The sequence below is a fragment of the Scyliorhinus torazame genome, chromosome 5 (genome assembly GCF_047496885.1).
Source record: "Scyliorhinus torazame isolate Kashiwa2021f chromosome 5, sScyTor2.1, whole genome shotgun sequence".
NCBI classification, from domain to species: domain Eukaryota; kingdom Metazoa; phylum Chordata; class Chondrichthyes; order Carcharhiniformes; family Scyliorhinidae; genus Scyliorhinus; species Scyliorhinus torazame.
The window spans coordinates 79,927,435-79,941,045 of NC_092711.1; positions in this window are offsets into that span (position 1 = coordinate 79,927,435).

The window sequence follows — 13,611 nt, forward strand, 5'->3', positions numbered from 1 at the left end:
AGGTAGAGAAGGCACTGGCTGAACAGGAGGAACATCAAATTGCGGTGGAGTTGGAGGTGGGGATGCTGAGAGACCAGCAGAAGCAGCCCCTGGAGAAGGTGGAGGACCAAGAGAATAGGTCTCGCCTGCAGAAATTGAGAATTGTTGGGCTCCCGGAGGGGTCTGAAGGAGCGGATGCTGGGGCATACATCGCGGACGCTGGGGCATACATCGCGGACATGTTTGAGAAGCTGCTGGGGGATGGGACATTCCCCCGACCCTTGGAGGTTTAGCACACTGGGCTAAATCGCTGGCTTTTACAGCAGACCAAGGCAGGCCAGCAGCACGATTCAATTCCCATACCAGCCTCCCCGACCAGGCACCGGAATGTGGCGACTAGGGGCTTTTCACAGTAACTTCATTTGAAGCCTACTTGTGACAATAAGCAATTTTCATTTTCATTTTCAGGTGGACAGGGCTCACAGAGCGCTCGCGAGGAAGTCATGAATGGGAGACCCCCAGAGGGCAATGGTGGTGAGATACCATAGGTGCTTGGATAAGGAGCGCATTCTACAGTGAGCCAAGCAGACACGGAGCTGTAAGTGGGACAACAGTATCCTGCGGATCTATCAGGACCTGAGTGTGGAGGTGGCCAGGAGAAGAGCAGGCTTCAACCAGATCAGGTCGATCCTTTTTAAGAAAAAGGTGAAATTCAAACTGTTGTATCCGGCCCGACTTCGGGTCACGAGGAGCAGCACTTTTATTTTGAGTGGCCCGAGGACGCGCTGGACTTCGCGAAAAGGAAAGGACTGGTGGTGGACTGAGAACTTTTGAACTTTGCTGCAATGTTCATGTTTTTTTTTGGCTTTTCTGTTCTTCTTTTAAAAAAAAGTTTCTTGTTTCTCGTTTTCTGGAAGCTGTTTGTAATGCATTTTGCATTGATTTGGGACCAGCGGTAGAGCTGAGTGAGTTAAGGTTTTCATTTGCACTGTTGGGGATGGAGGTATGCTTGTTTAGATTTTGGTGTTTTTTGTTGGGCAATTGTGTGGGGATTGTATGACATTGGAGTTTGTTTGTATGAGCAAGGGGAGCGTGGGGAGGGAACAATAGGTGGGAGACTATCCAGCGCCAGGGATGGGGCCACCAAGCGAGCTGGGCGGGTTTGCTCACGAAAGCGCAGTGGTGGGTGTGCATATGTTCAGTTTATTAAAGGGTTTGGGTTACAGAGTGTGGTTACTAGGGGGAGGGAGGGGGTGAATGTTCTGCTGACGAAGGAGGGATTTGGGCTAAGGGACAGAGAGGAGGTTGGGGGCGGAGGCTGTCTGGGGGTGGGCTGGTGGAGGCGTGGAGCATGGGCTGCAGGTGGGCCCAAAAAAGGGGATGGCTGATCGGTGAAAGGGGGAGGCAATGAGCCCCCCAACTAGGTTGATCACCTGGAATGTTCGAGGGTTAAATGGGCCGGTCAAGAGGGCATGTGTGTTCGCGCATCTTAGGGGACTGAAGGTGGATGTGGTAATGTTGCGGGAGATGCACCTTAGAGTAACTGATCAGATTAGATTGAGGAAAGGCTGGGTCAACCAGGTCTTTCACTCGGGACTAGACTCAGAGACTGGAGGGTCGCGCTCCTGATCAATAAGCGGTTGGTGTTTGAGGCGGGTAGAATAGTCTCAGATGTGGGAGGTCGGTACATTATGGTCCGTGGGAAACTGGAGGGGGTGCAGGTGGTATTAGTAAATATGTACGTGCCAAATTGGGATGATGTGAAGTTTATAAAGAGGATGCTGGGGAAGATACCGGACCTGGACTCGCAAAGTTGGTCATGGGAGGGGACTTCAACATAGTTATTGACCCTGGCTTGGACCGGTCAAGCTCGAAAACGGGCAGGGTGCCAGCAATGGCAAAGGAACTAAAAGGGTTCATGGAGCAGATTTGGGGGCGGGGGGGGGGGGGGGGTTTGGATCCATGGAGATTTCAGCAGCCTAGAGTGAAGGAGTTCTCCTTCTACTCACACGTGCACAGAGTGTACTCCCGGATTGACTTCTTTGTTTTTGAGTAGGTGAGTAGGGTCTTATTGACATGGGTGGTGGACACGGGGTACTCAGTGATCACAATCTCAGACCATGCTCCGCACTGGGTTGACCTGCAGGTTAGTAAAGACAGTAACCAGAGCCCGCACTGGAGGTTGGATGTGGGACTTTTGGCCGATGAAGGGGTGTGCGAGCGGCTGAGGGAATGTATTCAGAATTACCTGCAGGTCAACAACACGGGGGAAATTTTAGCAGCGATGGTCTAGGAAGCAATGAAGGCAGTGGTCAGAGGGGAACTGATCTTGTTACGGGCCCAGAGGGAGAAGGTGGACAGGGCAGAGACGGGCCGACTGGTAAAGGAGATACTACAGATCAATAGGAGGTATGCGGAGACCCCAGAGGCAGGGCTTTTAAGGGAATGGCGGAGGCTACATCGGAGTCTGGCTTGTTAACCACAGGGAGGGCGGTGGAGCAGCTGAGAAAGGCGAGGGGGCGATCTATGAGTATGGAGAGAAGGCCAGTAGAATGCGTGCACAGCAGCTTAGAAAGAGGGAGGCAGCCAGGGTGATAGGGAAAGTAAATGACGGAGATGGGAACCTGGTTGGAGATTCAGCAGGGGTGAATAAGGCATTTAGGGATTTCTACAGTAGGCTGTATAGGTCAGAACCCCCTAGGGGCCGGAGGGGATGAGGCACTTCTTGGAGCGGCTGAATTTCCCAAAGGTGGACGGGGAGGTGGAAGAAGGGCTGGGGGCCCCGATCGGGCTGGAAGAGATAGTGGAGGGCTTGAAGGCCATGCAGTCGGGTAAAGCCCCGGGGCCGGACGGGTACCCAGTGGAGGTTTATAAAAGGTTCTCTGGGATATTGGGGCCGGTGTTGTTGAGGATGTTCAATGAGACAAAGGAAAGAGGGGTGCTGCCCCCGACGTTGTCACAGGCCACGATTTCGCTGATCCTTAAGCGGGTCAAGAACCCGGAGCTGTGTGGATCCTATAGGCCGATCTCCCTGTTGAATGTAGATGCCAAATTGCTGGCCAAAATTTTGTCCTCCGGGATTGGGGATTGAGTTCCTGACGTTATTGGGGAGGACCAGACGAGGTTTGTTAAGGGTAGGCAGTTGCTGGCCAATGTAGGAAGGTTGTTAAACGTGATCATGATTCCCTCGGAAGGTAGGGAGTCGGAGGTAGTGATCGCAATGGATGTAGAAAAGGTCTTTGATCGGGTCATCTTTGATGGGATTATCTGTGGGAGGTACTTGGACGGTTTGGATTTGGGCGGGGTTTTATTGACTGGGTCAGGTTGCTGTATAAGGCTCCTGTGGCAAGTGTATGGATGAATAGGACAACATCGGACTATTTTAGTCTGCACAGAGGGGCGAGACAGAGATGCCCCCTTTCCCCACTGTTGTTTGCGCTGGCTATAGAGCCACTGGCGATTGCCCTGAAAGCCTCAAAGGGCTGGAAGGGGCTGGTCCGGGAGGGGGGTGGGGGTGTGGGGGGGGGAGCACAGAGTCGCACTCTAAGCAGACGACCTGCTTCTGTATGTATCGGACCCAATCGAGGGGATGGAAGAGATTATGAGGATTCTCGGGGAATTTAGCTGGTTTTCGGGGTACAAGTTAAATATGGGGAAAAGTGAGATGTTTGTGGTCCAGACAAGGGGACAGGAGAGGCGATTGGGGGAGCTGTCGTTTAGATTAGTAGGGGGAAGCTTTAGGTACTTAACCATCAAAGAGGCGCGGGAATGAGACCGACTGCATAAATTAAATTTGGCCCGGCGAGTAGACCAAATGAAGGATGATTTCCGAAAGTGGGACGCGGTTCCGTCGTCACTGGCTGGGAGGGTGCAGACGGTGAAGATGACAGTCCTCCCAAGATTCCTGTTCGCGTTTCAATGTCTCCCCATTTTTATTCCGCGGTCCTTTTTTAAACGGGTCAACAAAGTGATCACTGGCAAGACCCCGCGAGTAAGGAAGGTAATGCTTGAGCGGAGTCGGGGAGAGGGCGGGCTGGCGCTGCCAAATTTTAGTAACTATTACTGGGCGGCGAATATTGGCATGATCAGGAAGTGGGTGGTGGGGGAGGGGTCAGCATGGGAGCGTATGGAGGTGGCTTCATGCAAGGGCACCAGTCTGGGGGCATTGGTAACCGTGCCTCTGTCATTCCCGTCGGCACGATACTCCACCAGCCCCGTGGTGGTGGCGGCCCTGAGAGTCTGTGGGCAATGGAGGAGACATGTGGGAGCAGAGGGAGCATCGGTCTGGTCCCCAATCTATAATAATCACTGGTTTGCCCTGGGAAGTATGGATGGGGGGTTCCGGATATGGTGGAGAGCAGGGATTGAGAGGATGGGGGATATGTTTATAGAAGGGAGCTTTCCAAGTATGAGGGCACTAGAGGAGAAGTTTGGGTTGGCGAGGGTATACAAATTCAGGTATCTGCAGGTGCGGGACTTCCTACGTAAAGAGGTGTCAACCTTCCTGCTCTTACTGCTAAGGGGAATTCAGGACAGGGTAGTTTCCAGAGGATGGGTAGGTGAAGGGAGTGTCTCTGACATTTACAAGGAACTTATGGGGTCAGAGGAGATGCAGACCGAGGAGCTGAAGCGCAAGTGGGAGGAGAAGCTGGGAGGTGAGATAGAGGATGGTCTGTGGGTGGACGCGTTGAGTAGAGTCAACGCGTCCACAACGTGTGCTAGGCTCAGCCTGATACAATTCAAGTTCATTCAGTCGGGCCTGGATGAGCAGATTTTTGGGGGTGGGAGACAGGTGTACAAAATGTGCGGGAGGACCAGCGAACCATGTCCACATGTTCTGGACATGTCTGAAGCTGAGGGTATTTTGGCAGGGGTTTGCAGATGTCATGTCCACGGTGTTTAAAACAAGGGTGGCATTGAGTCCAGAGGTGGCGATTTTCGGAATGTCAGAAGACCCAGGAATCCAGGAGGAGAAAGAGGCAGACGTTCTGCCCTTTGCTACCCTGGTTGCCCGGAAACGGATATTATTAGCTTGGAGGGACTCAAAGCCCCCGAAGTCAGAGTCCTGGCTATCGGACATGGCTAGCTTCCTCTGTTTGGAGAAAATCTAGTTCGCCTTGAGAGGGTCAATGTTAGGGTTCGCCCGGAGGTGGCAACCGTTCGTCGACTTCTTCGTGGAAAATTGATCATCAGCAGAAGGTGCGGGTGGGGGAGGGGGGGGGTAGTTTAGCTTAAAGTAGGGGGTTATTAAAGATGGGACCTGTAAGGGCGGGTGGCGGCTTTTGTACTATGTATATAGTTTCATGTACGTTGTTTATTTTGTTGTTACAATACCAAAAAATACCTCAATAAAATGTTTATTTTTAAAAAACAACGGGAAGGAGCTGTTTTTGAGTCTCTCCATGCGTGTTCTCAGCCTTCTGTATCTCCTGCCCGATGGAAGAAGTTGGAAGAGTGAGTAAGCCGGGTGGGAGGGGTCTCTGATTATACTGCCCGCTTTCCTCAGGCCATGAGAGGTGTAGATGGAGTCAATGGATGGGAGGCAGGTTTGTGTGATGGACTGAGCTATGTTCACGACTCTCTGAAGTTTCTTGCGGTCCTGGGCCGAGCAGTTGCCATACCAGGCTGTGATGCAGCCCGATAGGATGCTTTCTATGGTGCAACTGCAAAGGTTGTCAAGAGTTAATGTGGACATGCTGAATTTCCTTAGTTTCCTGAGGAAGTTTAGGCGCTGTTGTGCTTTCTTGATGGTAGCGTCAACATGGGTGGACCAGGACAGATTTTTTGAGATGTGCACCCATAGGAATTTGAAACTGCTAACCATCTCCACCTCGGCCCCGTTGATGCTGACAGGGGTGTGTGTACAGTACTTTGCTTCCTGCAGTCAATGACCAGCTCGTTAGTTTTGCTGGCATTGAGGGATAGACTGTCGGTTTTGGAGCTTTGATATGAGCTTGGCTGGGATTATGGTGTTGAAGGCGGATATGTAGTCAATAAATAGGAGTCTGATGTCGGAGTCCTTGCTGTCGAGATACTCCAGGGATGAGTGTAGGGCCAGAGAAATGGCATCTGCTGTGGACCGGTTGTGGCGGTATGCGAATTGCAGTGGATCAAGGCGTTCTGGGAGTATGGAGGTGATGCGCTTCATGATCAACCTATCAAAGTACTTCATTATGACTGAAGTCAGGGCCACCGGACGGTAGTCATTGAGGCACGCTGCCTGGTTCTTCTTTGGCACCGGTGTATGATGGTGGTCTTCTTGAAGCCACTCTGGACAGTCACTGGCACCATGGAGAAACCATGGAAACGTAGGGATTGTGGGAAGAGATTCAGATCCCTGTCTGTGCTGGAAATTCATCAATGGAGTCACACCGGGGGAGGCCATTCATCTGCTCAGAATGTGGTCAAGGATTTACTCAGCTATCCAACTTACATAAACACCAGAGAACTCACACCGGCGAGAAACTGTTCATCTGCTCTATTTGTGAGAAGGGATTGTCAACTAACTTACCTCACTTCAAACCGACTTCTTCACTCTGACTTGAGGCCGTTTAAATGCTCCAGCTGGGAAAAGAGCTTTAAAAGTAACAAGCTTTTGCTGACTCACCAGCGAATTCAAAGTGGGGAGAGGCTATTCACCTGCTCCGTGTGCGGGAAGTGACTCACTCATTCAGCCTACTGAAACACCACCAAATTCACACCGGGGAGAGACCATTCACCTGCTCCGTGTCTGGGAAGGGATTCACTCAATCATTCAGCCTGCTGAAACACCAGATTACACCGGGAAGAGACCATTCACTGCTCTGTGTGTGGGGAGAGATTCACTCAGTCATCCACCCTGCTGAATCACCAGTGGGTTCACACTGGGGAGAGACCATTCATTTGCTTCATGTGTGAGAAGCGATTCACTCAGTTATCCCAGTTTCAGAGGCAGTGTATAGGGGAGATGGTGGCGTAGTTGGCTTGTCGCTGGACTAATGATCCAGATACCCAGGATAATGACCTGTGGACCTGGGTTTGAAGATGATTGGGCCTAGGACACTACCCTGAGGAACTCCTGCAGTGATGTCCTGGAGCTGAGATGATTGACCTCCAAACACCACGACCATTTTCCCCTGATTCCCATTGACTCCAGTTTACCTAGGGCTCCTTGATGCCATACTCTATCAAATGCTGCTTTGATGTCAAGGGCAGTCATTCTCACCTCTCACATTCAGCTCTTGTGTCCATGTTTGAACCAAGGTTGTAATGAGGTTAGGAGCAGATTGACCCTGGCGGAACCCAAACCGAGCATCCAAGAGAAGGGTATTGCTGAGTAAGTGCCACTTGATCGCACTACTGATGACTCCTTCCATCACTTTGCTGATCATGGAGAGTAGATTGACAGTGTGATAATTGGCTGGATTGCATTTGTCATGTTGTGTACAGGACACGCCTGGGCAATTTGCGACAGTGTAGATGCCAGTGTTCTAGCTGTGCTGGGACAGCTTGGCTAGGGGTGCGGCAAGTTCAGGAGCACAAGTTATCAGTACTATTGTCCCTACATTGTCAGAACCCAAAGCCTTTGAAGTATCCAGTGCCTTCAGCCGTTTCTTCATATCACGTGGAGTGAATTTCTCGACTGAAGACTGACATCTGTAATGCTGGGGACCTCCGAAAGAGACTGAGATGGATCATCCACTCGATACTTCTGGCTGATGATTGTTGCAAATACCTCAGCCTTGCCTTTTGCACATATGTGCTTCACTCCTCCATCATTGAGGATGGGGATATTTGTGGAGCCTCCTCCTCCAGTGAATTGTTTAATTGTCCACAACCATACGTGACTGGATGTGGCAGAACTGCAGAGCTTGGATCTGATGTGTTCGATATGGAACCGTTTAGCTCTGTCTATTACTTGCTGCTTATGCTGTTTGGCACATAAGAAGTCCTGTGTTGTAGCTTCACCAGATTGACACCTCATTTTTTGGTATGTCTAATGTTCCTGGCGTGCTCTCCTGCACTCTTCATAGAACCAGTGTTGATCCCCTGGCTTGGTGGTAATGGTAGAGTGGTGGCCATGAGGGTGGCAGGTTGTGGTTGAATACAATTCTGCTGCTGCTGATGGCCCACATAGCCTCATAGATGCCCAGTTTTGAGTTTCAAGATCTGTTTGAAGTCTATACCATTTAGCACAGTGGTAATGCCACACAACACGATGGAGATAATATCCTCAATGTGAAGACGGGACTTTGTCACCACAAGGACTGTGCGGTGGTCACTTCTACTGATACTGTCATGGACAGATGCATCTGCAGCAGGCAGATTGGTGAGGATGAGGTCAAATATGTTCTTCCCTCTGGTTGGTCCCCTCACCGCCTGCTGCAGTCCCAGTCTAGCGGCTATGTCCTTTAGGGCCCGGCCAGCTCGGTCTGTGGTGGTACTACCAAGACACTCTTAGTGATGGACATTGAAGTACCCCTCCCAGAGCATAATCTGCTCCCTTGCCACCCTCAGTGCTTCCTCAAAGTGGTGTTCAACATGGAGGCGTACATCATTCATCAGCGGATGGTGGCCGGTACATTGTAATCAGCGGATGGTGGCCGGTACATTGCCCATATTTATCCTGAAGCTGTGGGACCTCATGTTGTCTTCATGTTCTCAACAGAGTCCATGTTGAGGACCCCCAGGGCATCTCCTTCCTGAATGTATACCACTGTGCCGCTGCCTCTGCTGGATCTGTCCTACTGGTGAGACAGGACATACCCAGGAATGGTAACAGTGCTGTCTGGAACATTGTCTGTAAGGTATGATTCTGTGAGTATGACTATGTCAGGTTGTTGCTTAACTAGTCTGTGAGGCAGCTCTGCCAAGTTAAATATAGTCTTAAACTCAAAGTCAAAACGTATCTTGGCAAATATATTCCCAGAGGTGTGGGAACGTTTTCAGAAAAAAAACAGTAGATGAGCAAAAACAGGGGGGACATATACCATGAGGATAAACTAGGAAGTAATATAGAAATGGACAGCAAGAGTTTCCTTCAATTCTTAAAAATGAAGAGAGGCACTGAAGTGGACGTCGGTTCCTGAGAGAATGAGACTGCGGAAATAATGATGGGGAGTCAGGAAATGGCTGAGGAGTTAAATAAATACTGTGAGTCAGTCTTCATGGTAGGAGACAGTAATAGCATTCCACAAATACTAAATAATCAAAGGCAAAAGGGGAAGGGAATAATCACAATAACTACACCAGAGAAAAAGTATTCGGAAACGAATGGAGCAAAAGTCTGCTATGTTCCTGGCCTGATGGGTTGCATCCCAGGATAGTAAAGGAAGTAGCTGCAGAGATAGTGGATGCCCTGGTCAAATTCTTGAACAGTCCCGAAGGATTGGAAAACTGCTCATGCAACATCTTTATTTAATAAAGGAGGGAGAAAAGAAACAAGTAACGATAGGCCAATAAACTTAACATCTGTCATTGGGAAAATGTTAAGAGTCCATTTTAAAGGATGTAATAGCAGAACATTTTGAAAAGCATAATATAATCAAACAGAGTCAGCATCGCTTCATGAAGGGAAAATCATGTTTGAAACATTTGGTCGAGATTTTTGAGGTGGTAACAAGCAGGATAGATGATGGGGAGCCAGTAGATCTAATATACTTGGATTTCCAAAAAGTGTTTGATAAGGTACCACACAACCGGCTACATAATAAGATAAGAGCTCATGGTGTTGGGGAACTGACCATGATAATGCACGTTCTCTCCGTGTCTCCGTGGGTTTCCTCCAGGTGCTCCGGTTTCCTCCCACAAGTCCCGAAGACATGGTTGTTAGGTGAATTGGACATTCTGAATTCTCCCTCAGTGTACCCGAACACGCGTTGGTGTGTGGCGACTAGGGGTTTTCACAGTAACTTCATTGTAATGTTAATGGAAGCCTACTTGTGACAATAATTATTACTATTATAAAAGACAGAAAATTGGGATAAGGGGGCATTTTCAGGATGGCAACATAACTAGCGGAGTGCCGCTGGGATCCATATTGGGGCCACGGTTATTTACCATATATATTAATGACTTGGACAAGGGAAGCGAATGCACTTTTGCAAACTTTGTGGATGACACAAAAATAGGTGGGAAGTCTACACACGGCTATAAACAGGTTAGTTGAGTGGGCAAAAACTTGAGAAATGGAATATAATGTAGGAAAACGAAAATTTATGCACTTTGATGGGAAGAATAAAGGAGCTGAATATTATTCAAAGTGAGAAAGACTACAGAAAACTGCAGCACAGAGGGGCCTGGGGGTCCTCGGGCATTAATCACAAAAGCTAGCGTGCAGGTTCAGCAGGTCATTGGGAAGGTAAATGGAAGGTTGGCCTTTATTTCAAAGGGAATGCAGCATAAAAATAGAGAAGTCCAGCTGAAATTGTACAAGGCAATAGTTAGACCACACTTGGAATACTGTGAACAACATTGGTCCCCTTTCCTGAGGAAAGATATGCGGGCATTGGAGACAGTCCAGAGAAGGTTCACTAGGTTAGAACATAGAACATAGAAAAATACAGCACAGAACAGGCCCTTCGGCCCACGATATTGTGCCGAACCTTTGTCCTAGATTAATCATAGATTATCATAGAATTTACAGTGCAGATGGAGGCCATTCGGGCCATCGAGTCTGCACCGGCTCTTGGAAAGAGCACCCTACCCAAGGTCAACACCTCCACCCTATCGCCATAGCCCAGTAACCCCACCCAACACTAAGGGCAATTTTGGTCACTAAGGGCAATTTATCATGGCCAATCCACCTAACCTGCACATCTTTGGACTGTAGGAGGAAACCGGAGCACCCGGAGGAAACCCACACACACACGGGGAGGATGTGCAGACTACGCACAGACAGTGACCCAAGCCGTAATCGAACCTGCGACCCTGGAGCTGTGAAGCAATTGTGCTATCCACAATGCTACCGTGCTGCCCTTAAGAACAAATTAATCTACACTATATCATTCTACCGTGATCCATGTACCTATCCAATAGCCGCTTGAAGGTTCCTAATGTTTCTGACTCAACTATTTCCACAGGCAGTGCATTCCATGCCCCCACTACTCTCTGGGTAAAGAATCTACCTCTGACATCCCCCCTATTTTTCCACCATTCACCTTAAATTTATGTCCCCTTGTAATGGTTTGTTCCACCCGGGGAAAAAGTCTCTGACTAACTACTCTATCTATTCCCCTGATCATCTTATAAACCTCTATCAAGTCGCCCCTCATCCTTCTCCATTCTAATGAGAAAAGGCCTAGCACCCTCAACCTTTCCTCATAAGACATACTTTCCATTCCAGGCAACATCCTGGTAAATCTCCTTTGCACCTTATCCAAAGCTTCCACATCCTTCCTAAAATGAGGTGACCAGAACTGTACTCTGTACTCCAAATGTGGCCTTACCAAATTTTTGTCCAGCTGCATCATCACCTCACGGCTCTTAAATTCAATCCCTCTGTTAATGAATGCTAGCACACCATAGGCCTTCTTCACAGCTCTATCCACTTGAGTGGCAACTTTCAAAGATGTATGAACATAGACCCCAAGATCTCTCTGCTCCTCCACATTGCCAAGAACTCTACCGTTAACCCTGGATTCCGCATTCATATTTGTCCTTCCAAAATGGACAACCTCACACTTTTCAGGGTTAAACTACATCTGCCATTTCTCAGCCCAGCTCTGCACCCTATCTATGTCTCTTTGCAGCCGACAACAACCCTCCTCACTATCCACAACTCCACCAATCTTCGTATCGTCTGCAAATTTACTGACCCACCCTTCAACTCCCTCATCCAAGTCATTAATGAAAATCATAAACAGCAGAGGACCCGGAACTGATCCCTGCGGTACGCCACAGGTAACTGGGATCCAGGCTGAATATTTGCCATCCACCACCACTCTCAGACTTCTATCGGTTAGCCAGTTCGTTATCCAACTGGCCAAATTTCCCGCTATCCCATGCCTCCTTACTTTCTGCATAAGCCTACCATGGGGAACCTTATCAAATGCCTTACTAAAATCCATGTCCACTACATCCACTGCTTTACCTTCATCCACATGCTTGGTCACCTCCTCAAAGAATTCAATAAGACTTGTAAGGCAAGACCTACCCCTCACAAATCCGTGCTGACTATCCCTAATCAAGCAGTGTCTTTCCAGATGCTCAGAAATCCTATCCCTCAGTACCCTTTCCATTACTTTTCCTCCCACCGAAGTAAGACTAACTGGCCTGTAATTCCCAGGGTTATCCCTATTCCCTTTTTTGAACAGGGGCACGACATTCGCCACTCTCCAATCCCCTGGTACCACCCCTGTTGACAGTGAGGACGAAAAGATCATTGCCAACAGCTATGCAATCCTTGGATATATCCCGTCAGGCCCGGGGGACTTGTCTATCCTCAAGTTTTTCAAAATGCCCAACACATCTTCCTTCCTAACAAGTATTTCCTCGAGCTTACCAGTCTGTTTCATACTGTCCTCTCCAACAATATAGCCCCTCTCATTTGTAAATACTGAAGAAAAGTACTCGTTCAAGACCTCTCCTATCTCTTCAGACTCAATACACAATCTCCCGCTACTATCCTTGATCGGACCTACCCTCACTCTAGTCATTCTCATATTTCTCACATATGTGTAAAAGGCCTTGGGGTTTTCCTTGATCCTACCCGCCAAAGATTGTTCATGCCCTCTCTTAGCTCTCCTAATCCCTTTCTTCAGTTCCCTCCTGGCTATCTTGTATCCCTCCAGCGCCCTGTCTGGACCTTGTTTCCACAGCCTTACATAAGTCTCATTCTTCCTCTTAACAAGACATTCAACCTCTCGTCAACCATGGTTCCCTCACTCGACCATCTCTTCCCTGCCTGACAGGCACATACATATCAAGGACACGTAGTACCTGTTCCTTGAACAAGTTCCACATTTCACTTGTGTCCTTCCCTGACAGCCTATGTTCCAAACTTATGCACTTCAATTCTTGTCTGACAACATCGTATTTACCCTTCCCCCAATTGTAAACCTTGCCCTGTTGCACGCACCTATCCCTCTCCATTACTACAGTGAAAGTCGCAGAATTGTGGTCACTATCTCCAAAATGCTCCCCCACTAACAAATCTATCACTTGCCCTGGTTCATTACCAAGTACCAAATCCAATATGCCCTCCCCTCTGGTCGGACAATCTACATACTGTGTTAGAAAAGCTTCCTGGACACACTGCACAAACACCACCCCATCCAAACTATTTGATCTAAAGAGTTTCCACTCAATGTTTGGGAAGTTGAAAGCCTACCCTGTGACTTCTGCACCTTTCCAAAATCTATTTCCCAATCTGTTCCTCCACATCTCTGCTACTATTGGGGGGCCTATAGAAAACTCCCAACAAGGTGACTGCTCCTTTCCTATTTCTGACTTCAACCCATACTGCCTCAGTAGGTAGATACTCCTCGAACTGCCTTTCTGCAGCTGTTACACTATCTCTAATTAACAATGCCACCCCCCCCCCCTCACCTCTTTTACCACCCTCCCGAATCTTATTGAAACATCTATAACCAGGGACCTCCAACAACCATTTCTGCCCCTCTTCTATCCAAGTTTCCGTGATGGCCACCACAT